Source organism: Ailuropoda melanoleuca, chromosome 13 (genome assembly GCF_002007445.2).
Source record: "Ailuropoda melanoleuca isolate Jingjing chromosome 13, ASM200744v2, whole genome shotgun sequence".
NCBI classification, from domain to species: domain Eukaryota; kingdom Metazoa; phylum Chordata; class Mammalia; order Carnivora; family Ursidae; genus Ailuropoda; species Ailuropoda melanoleuca.
The window spans coordinates 16,983,217-16,996,905 of NC_048230.1; the positions used below are offsets into that span (position 1 = coordinate 16,983,217).

Here is a 13,689-nt window from a genome sequence, read left to right on the forward strand (position 1 = left end):
AGCTACGCTCTCCACCTTAGGAAGAGGATGGGGTGACTAAAACCGCTTGCTCTCTCAAAATGTGCTTTGGTGCTAGGTCAATGACAGTCCCCTAAGGACACTGATATAGTTTAGCATGGCCGTTATTATACTGTAAACCATTTCTTTTTCCTTACTGGATGTAGAAATTTTCTTTTTCTACAACGGAACTTTCTGCTCCAATTGCCATGGCTAATATTCAACTACGGCTACTTTAATTTTCTCAGAGCTATTATAGGATGCTTGCTTTTGTTTGAGTCTAAATGCATTTGAAATGAAGGGAGAGTTAGGAACATGGGCATATTTTTAAGGGTCAATTTTTCATTCATACATTCAATAAATGTTTATTAAGTACTTACTATGTGTCAGGTTCTGTTTCAGGTACTGAGGACAGAGCACCTAACAAAACAGACAAAAAGCCCTCCCTCATGCCCTTTCCGACCCCGAATTTACATTATAGTTTGGGGAGATGGACAGTAAATTAGGGATTATCAGCAAAGACCTCACTGAGAAGACATTTAATCAGAGACCCACAGGAAGCATGGAGCCATGAAGATTTCCCCAGAAGCTTTTTTGGGCAAAGGGAACAGTCGACGCAAAGGCCCTGAGACGGAATTGTTCCTTGCATTTTTAGAGAACAGCAAGGAAGCCAAGTGTGGCATTAAGCAGAGGGACAGGAAGAAGGGAGTAGTAGGAAATGAGTAAGGGCAGGGAGGAGGTTGGGAGATCTTAAGAGGCTTTGCAGGCCATCATAAAAGCTTTGGTTTTACTCAGGATGAGATGGGATGTTCTTGGAGGGTTTGGAGCAGAGAAATGATTACGATCTGACTTGAATTATAAGTGGATTACTCTTGCTGTTGGGTGGAGAATAAACTGCAGGGGCTGGGCAAGGCTGGAGCAGGGAGAAGGGGACAGGCCTAAAAACTGCGGCTTGAACAAAGGTGACAGTGTTGGAGATGGTGTAAAGCAGTTAGATTCTAAATATAGTTTGAAAGTACAGCTAACAGAAGACTTCATCATCATTAACAACATTTACTTAGCAGCTAGTGCATCTAGATAATCATATTATGTGATAAAAAAAATACAAAGGGGATAAAACAGACCTTCCCTTTCCTGGCTCTGTTCAGAACATTAAGCATGCCTTAGATAAGTGGAAGAACAGTGCCGGGCAAGAGAGACAAAAAGAACAAGGTGAACAAAGGAAGAGAATACAAGAAGGAATGTGGTACATTTGAGAAATGGCCCTAGGTCAATTCTGACTGGAGTAAGTGCTTCCTGGGAGAACAATGGATAAAAAAAGGTGGACGAGAGACAGAGAAAGAGTCAGGCTTTGGTAGAAATGGCATGACAGGCAAAAGGGCTTGTATCAGGCAAATCTTAAGCCCTTTTGAGCGGAAACTGATTGGAGAACAGAGTGCTTTAGAAAGCTAAATCTGACAGCACGGTTCAGGATGGAGAGAAGTGGCCAACCAAATACTCCCTTCACCCCTGATTCAAAGGGCCTGATCTCAGTCCCAGGAACAAAAGGTACAGCCAGGGGAAGAGTCAACGGTATCACAACAGTGTTGCACGGTGACAGGCGGTAACTACGCTTATGGTGAGCACAGCATGACTGTAGTTGTTGAATCACTAGGTTGTACAACTGAAACTAAGGTAACATTGTGTGTCAACTATACTCAGATTAAAACAACAACAAAAAACCCTTAGGAACTTGATTTCCTTATCTTTAAAACCAGTCATCTTCTCACCAAAGGGCACTGTTAGAAAGAAATACCTGAGGAAATAAAAGAACATTTACCAAGCCACATTGGTTGGTTCAGGCCAGGTGACCCACGTCACGTCAGACTGCGGCTGTGCATACAGGATGGAAATGGATGCTGGCACCACTTCAAATGTTTTACACGGACCAGCTCAGTTAATCCACACACTGCCGTGTGAGGCATGTCTATTCTTACACCCATTTAATAGGTAGAAAACTGAAGCACAAAAAGGTCGAGTAACTTGCTCAGAATCACAGACCTAAAAAGTGGCTGGGCTAGGATTTGAACCCAGGCAGTGCAGTCACAAAGTTCATGTTCTTGGCTATGACGCCATACTGTCTCTCCAACTTCAGAAAACGATTAAAAAAAAAAAATCACTTGTAGATGACAGAATCATCAGTGCCCACCCCCACACGAGCTTAGGTTGCGGCCAGGATAATATACTAAAATATCTTCGAGGCTGCTACACCGTTCCCCATTTTCCATTCAATCAAGCTAGGAAAAAAAAATACATTGCCGCTGAAGAGAAAGAGGAGGGGCAGATAATTCTCCATAGCTGCAATGAATAATAACTAATTTGATGATCTGTCTCCTTCACACTCACTTCATGCAGCTTTTATTCCTCTATAAAAAACAGCACTTTTATTTTTGTTCAAAGAAGGCTAGTTAATTAAATGAAGAACCTGGATGGAATTTATATAGCCATGATAGTTCACTGATGGTAATACAGTGTGAAATGCGGTTGGTGGTAAAAGATGCACAGGTTTTGATGCTGAATAAATTCATGCTATTTCTTTTGTCAATGTATAACTGTCAGGTTGGTAAATGTGACCCCTTAGCAAAGTTCTAGCCCAATTCCCACTGAATGGCTGTTTAAAAGATTAGTGCATTGAAATGACGACTTTTAGAGGAAGCAGTGAAAAAGAGATAGCAGCAGTGTGCTGTATTTAGCAATGCAGGATCACATAAATCCATTTTTTTTCTTTCCTCCTGGGTCGTCTTCTAATAAATAACTGTAAAGCCTCCCATGTCAGTAACAATTAAGCCAGAATTTTCGGAGTACCTCACCACGAGCCCAAAATCCCACCAGGGTAGGTGCCGCAGCCAGTTCACTGAATTACTTTGTATTAGGTAGAGGTGAATTCAGTTTAGAAAGTTAGAAAAGCGAAACCAAGATGTAAAAGCAATCAGAAAAATCAACATAAGCATTATGCTTTTAATACTGAGTACGTTGAGCACAGAGACTAGAAGGGAATCTTGAGCTATGAAGTCAAATCTCTGACTTGGCTTTTTTTTTTTTTTTTTTTTGTTTTTTTTTTTTTTTTTTTTTTTTTTGGTGACACTGAGGAAATACCTCCAACTCATACTGTCCCATTATAAAATGAGGATTTTCCACCTTATAATTTCACAATGAATCTTTGGGAAAGACCACACCAAATCCCCTTTGACAAAAGAGACAAAGGGCATTATCAACTCACACAAAGGGCAGTATAAGCTCGGACAGAAAGACAATGTGCTGTGTGTTTTTCCACACACAGCACTTCTTCCCCACAAGGAACATGATAAAAAAGAGAAAATATGGGGGCGCCTGGGTGGTGCAGTTGTTAAGCATCTGCCTTCGGCTCAGGGCATGATCCCAGCGTTATGGGATCGAGCCCCACATCAGGCTCCTCCGCTATGAGCCTGCTTCTTCCTCTCCCACTCCCTGCTTGTGTTCCCTCTCTCGCTAGCTGTCTCTATCTCTGTCAAATAAATAAATAAAATCTTAAAAAAAAAAGAGAGAAAATATGAGTGTTAGAATGAGCTATACCTAGGTCAGAATCTTTGATTTGTGATTTTTTTTTTCAGGGCTATGTAATTCTCTAATTCTCTAACAAACTCAGTTGTATAATGGGAAATAACAACACCTACTTTATAACATCAAAACAACTCTCACAGGAAGGTTAAAGAAACAATTACAGTTCTTGGTACAGTTCCTCTTTACTGCTTTTGAAAGATAGACATAATCACCTATACGATTAGAGCTAGACTAGACAATTTATTAAGGGTTTTCCTGACGCAATCAATTAGTAATACCAGTTATTGAACTTTAGAGAAGTTGGGAACGTAATAACATAATGTGCACAGGTCTTTTTAATGTTAGCAACAGTTATGTAAAACCTTTTCTTCCCTAGTTATGAGTCGTAATGGCTCCCTAAAGTAGAAGGAAAAAGCATTCACAGCAGTTGCACATTTGTAATTAGGCTAGCACATCCATATCAGTAACCTTCACAATTCTGTAATTTTTAAGCTAATCAGTAAATCTTTCAAAATGTCAATGGCCAACAGGAGAAAAAAAGAAACTGCAGAGATATATGTCTTGGTATAATGTAACTTATGCTGTGAAGCCTGAAAGAATACTTCTCTTATCAGCTTCCGACATTCACTCATTGGAGAACTCTTGTTGGTCTTGGTCCCACTACAGCTTGTGAGAAAGATTAAGGGTTACTGCAGGAAGAAGGCTGTTGAAGGAAAAGTGTTTAAAAGCAAGTTATGTATAGGTTCCTTAACTTGTATATCAGATTTATTAAAATGTGTATACTATTTCTCCCAATGGATGATCTCAAAGTAATTTGCAGGTATTCATGAATGAATCTACAGTTCATTCTGTAAGCAAGGATGCACTTGGGGGAGAAAATGAATTCATGGAACTTTCTATGTGCCTCTGAGATGTGCTCTCTCCTTTCTCTTTCCTTGCTCCTCCTCCGTGCATACATCCAGCCCACCATCCCCACCTTCATACCTAAGCAGCTATGAGGCACTGTGAAGTCTTCATTCATGATGTATTTGCAGCCATTCCTTAATCTGCACCACGTTACTGATTCACATTCTCATCACCTCAGCGTTAGGCACTATGAGAATCCCATAAAATGATCGCCCTGCCTACTGTGCTCTTCACTCTCACATACTCTGCATGCTTCTGAAGGGTTAATTGTCCCAAAATACTGCTCAGGTAACCCACCTAAGATAACCTTAGGTAGTATGATAAAACATCTGCAAAAGCCATATTTCCAGGCTTTCCACTACTGGTTCCAAATCTAACTTTCCAGCTTTAGCAACCTCTTACATGATTACCCTATCCAATTACATGACTTACCAAATTTACTTACACTGAACTCTCCTGCATTCAAGATGCTTTGCAGCACATTGCTCCTTCCACTATCTATACACTTTCCCTCTTTTTTCTTCACTCGGTTCTTGCCTATCATTCAAAATCTACTTTATATTTTACCTCCTCTGGGAAGCCAGACCACTTCAGCTTACAATGATTTCCCCCCCTTTTATCTTCTATAATATCTGTTGTCTGTAATTAATCACGTGCTTAGTATCTTCTATTGCTATCTTGAGCTGTCATTAAAATATTAAGTATTTTACTGCCTAACTTTCTAAAGCCAAAGAGCCTTGACTGCCCATATTTCGAACACAAGCTGGAAGGCAAAACCCCATGTAATATGAACAAGGGCTCCACTTACCATAAATATGAGAGATAACTGGGCTGACAGCAAAAATGACAACTTTGTTTTGCATATATAGTAATTGCCTTAGAGAATTTTATTAGGTAAGAAGCTTTCATAGAAAAGTTCTTCATATAATGTTTCAATTTTATGAGACTATTAGTAGAACTACATTTCATTTGAATAATTACAATAACAACCATAAACCATGCTATGAAAATGACTTAATGAAAAGCAAATCATTTCATTATATTCCCTTTATATATGAATTTAAAAATCCTTTCATAGTATTTATCAAGCAAATGAGGTTATATTAAAACTATGTGGGATGAGGGACAGTTACACTTCATTGTGTTTGACAATTGTATTTCCTGGTTTTTCATTACAAAGATTTAAAAATTATGCACACTAGTTTATATTTCCCTAAAAAGTAGTTTTTCATCACAAGGTAATATTATATATGCTCTCAAGGACTATATAATCATGAAGGTCCTTTCCCACCCCACCCATATCCCTGCTTCTACGAATTATATGGTGACACTTCTTTGAAAAGCGTGTAAAAGGAAAGACATTTGTAAATCCAAGAAACAAAGATTTTCTTCAGTTTGTTTGAAAAAGCAAAATCTTCATTTTACAAAGGAAGATTTGGTTAAGCTTTCTGGAGGAAAAGCAGGTCAATCAAATTATAATTAGCTCTAATTAACCCTCCCAAGAGCTGTCAGCTTCTCTACCTGCACCTGCCTCATTCTCCAAAAGGTGCAAAATTGAGCTCTGATTCTGAACATCAAAGAAAGCCAAAGAAACAATTTTCAATCTCTTTCTATAAACAGAAATCCCTAATCAAAGACAGACACACAGGTACACCTATCTGATAAATTTTTACCATGCAACTTGTTCACAATATAAATATTAATTAGTTAAAATCCAGTTAAATGTATTTAACCCTAAACATGCATTTTACTAGTTTAGTGATGTTGACGTAAAAGAAAAAAACTATTTTCCTACTTCTCCAATTCTGATTACAAAGGTACTGAAGGAACCATTTACGCTATTGGAAATTTCCTTTCCTGATCAGAATGTAAACTCTGCTCACTGAAACTTGCTACAACTCAAAGGCAACTTTTTAGCTATTAAACATCTAGAATTTATCTGAAGTTTGTTTGGGGTTTAATAGAGATGGTTTCAAACAGAAATATATTCCCTCCAATATAAAAGTTTTAATTCGACTGGAAAAAAAATTTTACCAAATTTTGCTTTGTTTTGTAGGAACTTGACCAAGAGTTCTAAGTTCTAATCTAGATAATAAGATAATACTCCTTGTTTTAAAAGACTTTATTTATTTATTTATTTATTTGACAGAGAGAGACAGCGAGAAGAGAACACAAGCAGGGGAAGCAGGAGAGGGAGAACCAGGCTCCCCGCCCAGCAAGGAGTCTGATCCCATGACCCTGGGACCATGACCTGAGTCAAGGCAGATGCTTAATGACTGAGCCACCCAGGCGCCCCAGTAAGATAATGATATTCTTAAATTCATTTGGAAGAAAAAGAAATCAGTGAGAACTGGTATGCAAATTTTGAAAAACAACAGTAATACCAAAAAAGAAAGAAACAGGGTGGGACATGGCTCAAAGATTTAAGGCATAAAGCTACATAGTAGTTGGTACTGGCCAAAGAAGAGTTAGATAAAACACCTATTCACCCAATAAACATTTGACAAAGCAACTGAAAGATCAGATAGCCCCAAACAGACCCTAGATTATGCAATAGTTTAACCTATCGTAATGGAGATGCCACAACACAATGAGTAGTTGCAACAACAAATTATTTAGGAAAACAAAAGTATAAAGTGTAGCCCCTCATCACATAACTTATACCAAACAAACTAATTTCATAAATGGGTTAAATAAAGACAGACGGGGGCAGCAAGGAATAGACTTAAAAAAATTATTAAAAAGGAGAAAGCACAAAGAAAAAGATTGGACAACACAAAAACATCTGTATTAAAAAAATCTTTGAAAAATTAGAAAGGCAATTTATATTTAGGGGAGCATATTTGCAACACATTTGGTAGAAAGAGGGTTAATAACTACGATGTAAGGAGATCTTTTGGGAAAAGGGGAAAACTGTTAAGAATATAAGAGAAGTGAAGAAGCAAAAGGAGTAGGAGGGGATACAGATAACATGAAGGGCATAGGGTCAGGAGTGGCCTGAATGTCACTAGCCATCAGATCTGGAAATCAGCTACCTTCATTATTCGAGAATTGTGAAGGAATTCAATTTGATTAGAAACTCATGGTCACAGACAATCCTTGGTATCTAACATGGATGACAATAAATCAAATAGGGTGATTTATTTATGTAGGGCTAGGTACGACTAGAGAAGTCTTGCTTTTAATTCTAAAACAGTTTGTGAATAAATCACTTAACCCAATGTCAAGAGTTCCATATTGAAGTAAGAATACTGAAAGTGTTTCTCACACAGTAAACTGTCAAGATAAGAGTTTTATAGTGTCAACTGCCTTATCACTACTTCCTCCTTGGGTAAAATTTACTAGTTTGTCAGCAAATTAATATATATTGCTCTCACATCAAGAAACATAAAATGTTTGGCATCTACATAGATGTTTAAAACACACCCTGAAAGGTGCTCTCTTAGCAACTAATGAAATTTTAGAGATTTGTACTTTTTTTTTTTTAAGTTAAATAAGAAAAATTGCAGGGAGTAATGCCTACTTTGGTAGACAAACATGCCTCTGACAACTCACCAGCTAGACGGCACCTATTTTGCAATGCTTTCTAGGAAGTGATGGTTTTGCTCTATTTTACTTTCTCCTCATTGGAATGAGAGTTCCTCGTAAAGAGTACATCTAGTTTTCCCAGCGCATCCATAGAAAAGAGCATTTAATAAATGTTTCTTAGATTCCTTTGCCAAGTCTCCCTTGTAAGTCGCTACCAGGCATGTGTGAAACAATTGATGACAGAGTGCTGAATTGGTCCCTGAACAGCCAGAAAATAAGTGGCTCACAGCAGGGAACCCAGAACCCCAACATCAGTTCTAACTAAGCCAAACAACTACAGAAAATACTGTCATCAAATGAACTGGAAGGGTTCTGTGAAGAATAAGATAACTTCCCTTCCAAATGCCTCTAACTTGGAAAATTCTGTGATGCTAATTGATCTGACACCATTCAAATGGGTTCTGTAGTATCAATAGGATAATAAAATTTCACTCAGATTTTCTTAAAATGGTAAGACCTTTTCCACATTAAAAAGAAAACTATTTGGGAGTGGGGATTCTGAAATAGACATCTTTGTTTGCCAATGCTTGATCAGAATGCCATATTCACGTCCAGTGAATCACTGGAGATGGCTGGTGTCTGGGCAAACAGGGACGCCAACCGGGCTGTTCTTGTGTTCCTTTTCCAAGCAAGCTGTCTTTAACTTAGGCAGTTTCTTGGGGAAAGTCTAATGCTGGAAAATACATGGGTCATATTTTGAATCACAAAAAGGGAATTAACGTTGAAAAATAAATTCGACCAAGTTTTTTTTTTTAATAAGTTTCTCCACTCAGATTGCTGTTTATCATTATAAGAGCTTTATAATTTTTTTTTCTTAAAAAGGTTTTTTTTTGGCTTAAAAATCATTTAAAGTTAATTGTAGATTACACACAGTTATAAGAAATAATACAGAGAGGTTCCCTGTATTCTTCAATAAGCCTCCTCCAATGGTTATCATTTGCACGACTATAATAGAATATCACAATCAGGAAACTTCATTGATGCAATCCACCAAACATAATCAGATTTTACCAGTTTTATAAGCACTTGGCAATAAAAAAGAAAAACCTATAGATACATGCAACAACCTGGACGTGTCCCAAGGGAATTATGCTGAGTGAAAAAAGCCAATGCCCAAAAGTGACATACTGTACGATCACATTTACATAACATTCTTGAAATGACAAAATTATAGAGATAGAGAACAGATTACTGGTTGCAAGGCGTTAGCGGAGGGAGGACAGAAGGAGGTGGCTGTGTCTATAAAAGAGTAGCATGAGGGATGCTTGTAAAGAGGGTTTTTAACAGAAAACAAAAGTTGACATTTTGAGGTCACAAGTGACCATCTGAAATGGAAACATAGGAATATTTTACTATAGTACCCTTTTAGAACAGAAAAGACTGACACATCAAATAGATGTACTTTTCCTCTTTTCCTTTCTAAAGATGAGACAGCATCTTAGAAAATCTACTAGGGCTATACTGAAATACTATAAAAAGTTCAGATCACCAAAAAAAGAATAAATAGGGTGTGGGAACTGATACCACTTCTATACATTAGAGGCTTTACTGTTTCTTTAATAAATGCACAAAGGAGCACAATCTCTAAAAGTGTGAAAACATGAATACCTCTTTAGTAATTGCATCGTATTGTTGTTCCCTTTAGAGATATATTTAATCTGTTGTTAGTTTCCTTTGTTGCTTCATCCATCAACCAAGACAGCTGGCAAGCTAGCTGCACTGGCTGTGACTAAGTTCACGTTAAACCTCAACTCTCCACAAGACTCCTGTGCTGATGTGACCTTACGTTTCTGCCTCAGGACTTCATGCTCTCATCAAGCATTCAACCCAACTTTTGCACAGGTGAGGCCGACTGCAACTGGGCTTATCTGAACCTAAAGAAGTTGCCAGATGAGCAATTTCCCATGGTTTCTTTAGGGCAAAGGCTCGTTCAGACAAGCCAAATACTTTGGCTTTGGACCGTTCACCAGTTCACTGCTGCCTCAGGTCATAACATACTGCTGAAAGGAACCTGAGACAATTTCAGCGTGAGAGTAGGTCTTAGAAAGTTGTTGATCAAAGGAAGTTGTTAGAAGAACGGCCCACGCCTGTTAAAAGTTGTTAGAACTTGAAGAAAAAATAACGAGAAGTCTTATTTCACGGGAAATTGTGGCTCATGATTTTAAACAGTAAGGTGGGGTTATTCTGTAAGGCATAAAAATTCATTAAAAAATATGGAAATTTTAGAGAACAGTGCAGCCAATTCCTTACAGGACAGTTAAGTATTCTAGTAGCCAGCCCTGTTTGAAAAAAGCAATGCTCCTGATCCTTCCAGTAAGAAAGGATCTCTTCATAGCATGTCCTTTCCTTTTTACTCATTTTTGCCTCCCTCTCCCTTTCTTTTCCCCTTCTCTCCTGTTTCAATTCTTCACTGCTTTCTTTTTGGGCCACTAAATAAAGGTAAATTAATTTCCATAATTTACAATAGCTAATGGACCTTCAAAAGGGGGAGATTATTCTGTTTTTAGGATCAGGCCACTGTCTCACACTAATTCAATTAAAAGTTTATAAGTGAGTGAACAAAGGATATCAAATTGTGTTCTCTTCTCCCTTTGGAAGCAACTGGTAACCATCATTGTAAAACAAATTGAAAATCAATCCAGTCGTGTTTTAATAATCGGGTTACCTATGTATTTAAAGGATTTATACAGTGTGATTATTAGTACTGAGCTGACTTCATGTCAAGACCTTCAAAATGACACACAAAAAAGGGAAAGAAACATTGCTAAATTTCATACAACTCAAGTTTCTGGTTTTTAAAAGTTTTTAAGAGAAGAGTTATACACATTCTCTATTTGTAATTTTTTTTTTTTTAAAGATTTTTATTTATTCGACAGAGATAGAGAACAGCCAGCGAGAGAGGGAACACAAGCAGGGGGAGTGGGAGAGGAAGAAGCAGGCTCATAGCGGAAGAGCCTGATGTGGGGCTCGATCCCGTAATGCCGGGATCACGCCCTGAGCTGAAGGCAGACGCTTAACCGCTGTGCCACCCAGGCGCCCCTCTATTTANCGGAAGAGCCTGATGTGGGGCTCGATCCCGTAATGCCGGGATCACGCCCTGAGCTGAAGGCAGACGCTTAACTGCTGTGCCACCCAGGCGCCCCTCTATTTATAATTTTTAAAGACTCTTTTGCTAATTGTGAAAAAAGAAACTAATTCTTGAGAAATTATAATTTTGGCATTTTCAACAAAGCACAGGAACTCTTTCATTAACAATTTGTATCACTGAAATCTTCTTAAATGGAATAATATTCTATATACGTAAGAGAAGCTGGATGGTATTCATGGTCAATATATTTAAATAATGAAGAGTTTTAGGGCTGATTTTGGGTAGTGTATTTTTTTATTGTAAGTATGCATTTCTGAAATGAATAGTTGTGCCAGCATGTATGCATGTGTTTGTATATACAAACACATACATATATTTTAAATCATTTTTGCTAAACTGGAAAATATACATTAAATAATATTACAAATACTATGAATCATTACAGCATGAATCATCACAGTCTCTCAATCACTAAATTACAAAGCCTTGACTGTTCTATTACTGTACCTTCTATCATTGTTAAGTCTGGTTGACTTTACCCTCATGGCATCTTTTTTTTGTTGTTGTTGTTAAAGATTTTATTTATTTATTTGACAGAGATAGAGACAGCCAGCGAGAGAGGGAACACAAGCAGGGGGAGTGGGAGAGGAAGAAGCAGGCTCACAGCGGAGGAGCCTGATGTGGGGCTTGATCCCATAACGCCGGGATCCCACCCTGAGCCGGAGGCAGGTGCTTAACTGCTGTGCAACCCAGGCGCCCCTACCCTCATGGCATCTTTCGCACACAGACCTTGTTGGTGTATTTCCATTACTACGACCTGGTTAAACGCTCCACTGCTGCTTATCATCTGGATGAATGTTCCTCAAATTTTCAGGTGCATACAAATCCCCTGAGGACTTGTTAGACACGGATTCTGATTCAGTAGGTCTGGGGTGGCATGTGAGACTCAGCATTTCTAAGTTCCAGGTCTTACAGATGCTCCTGGACCACATTTTGAGTAGCAAGAACGTAGAGTTCTAGATTTGCACTGTCCACTGTGGTAGCCACCAGCTATACGTGGCTATTGAGCACTTGAAATATAGCTAGTCAACTGAATCTTAAATTTTAGTTTGTACTTAAATTAAAAAAATTAAGTAGAAAATATTTTTTCTGTTATACAAAACTTTATTGTTTTGCTAGAACTCTGTTTCACTTTAATCATTGCATCATTTAAGATATTATTGTTGAACTGTAGTGTTCGATAGGCATGTAAATCATTTGAGTAGTATATATAAACTGATCTGGTTACTATCAATGGATTAATTTAAATTTTTAATCCAATAATGTAACAGTGTGCTTATCTGAATGTTTTCTGCAACAACATGAATTATAGTAATACTTAATGTAAATCACAATTTGTATTTAAATTGCTTATTTTTATTAGAATATAATTACTTTTTCTATTTAAAATAGCAGATATGGAAAAAATTTCATATTTAAAATGAAGACATATTTCCAATGCAAAATAGAGATGTATTAAAACTAGTAATATAATCAGGACAATAAAAAGAGACTAGAAGAAAGTATGTTGCAAATTTCATGATAAATGCAACTGCAATCCATAAAGCTGTTTGTTGTGATGAAAAATTTTAAATATATAAAAAGTGAACAATATTAAGAGACATTTTTGTACCTACATGGTAAGTATGTTGAGAAGTTTTCTCTTAATAGTCTGAGGGTTACAGAGGCGAGGGGGTGGGTTGGAATGGGGTAATTGGGTGATGGGTATTAAGGAGGGCACATCTTGGGATGAGCACTGGGTGTTATATGCAACTAATGAATCACTGAACACTGCATCAAAAACTAATAAAATTAAATTAAATTAAAAAAAGTTTTCTCTTACTAGTCAAACAAAAATCAACAAAATCAGTCACCTGAAATCAGAAGTAAATGCTATCCCCCTGAAATAAATAATCAAAAAATGGGGGAAAAAAAAAAAAGAAGTAAATGTTGAACATCTGTAACTCTGGCCAGCAATAAAATGGCCTGGATTGTTGCACAAAAGAGTAAGCCATTTTTAGATCAAGATGGTAATTTCATTTATGGTATAAGACTAGAAGAGATACTTTGGGGCGCCTGGATGGCTCAGTCGTTAAGCGTCTGCCTTTGGCTCAGGGAGTGATCCCAGGGTTGGGATCGAGCCCTACATTGGGCTCCCTACTCTGCTGGGAGCCTGATTCTTCCTCTCCCACTCCCCCTGCTTGTGTTCCCTCTCTCGCTGGCTGTGTCTCTCTCTGTCAAATAAATAAATAAAATCTTAAAAAAAAAAAAAGACTAGAAGAGATATTTTACCAAAAATGAAGGATCTTCAATTAAGTCACAAAAACAAATGCCCTATAGAATACAAGAACTTTCTAACAATATCAATGATCAATTGATTCAAATTTTGGAAAACTACAAGTACCCTTCAGGGGTACTACCCAATTCAAACTTCACTCATGTATTATCTTAATACCTTCAGGGTATTACCCTGAAGGTATTCTTCAGGGGAC

At 37.6% G+C, this 13,689-nt stretch overlaps 1 protein-coding gene and 1 long non-coding RNA gene across 6 annotated transcripts in view; one reads left to right on the forward strand and one right to left on the reverse strand.

The window, feature by feature from the left end:
* STXBP4 (syntaxin binding protein 4) overlaps positions 1-13,689 on the reverse strand; it is a 165,937-nt gene that overhangs the window by 81,383 nt on the left and 70,865 nt on the right. The gene's annotated exons all lie outside the window — the stretch shown is intronic.
* The window catches only part of LOC117795781, a 53,028-nt gene continuing 49,098 nt past the window's right edge, over positions 9,760-13,689 (forward strand). The window contains exon 1 of the long non-coding RNA XR_004619919.1: positions 9,760-9,912. This is a non-coding gene — a long non-coding RNA (uncharacterized LOC117795781). The remainder of the gene's footprint in view (positions 9,913-13,689) is intronic.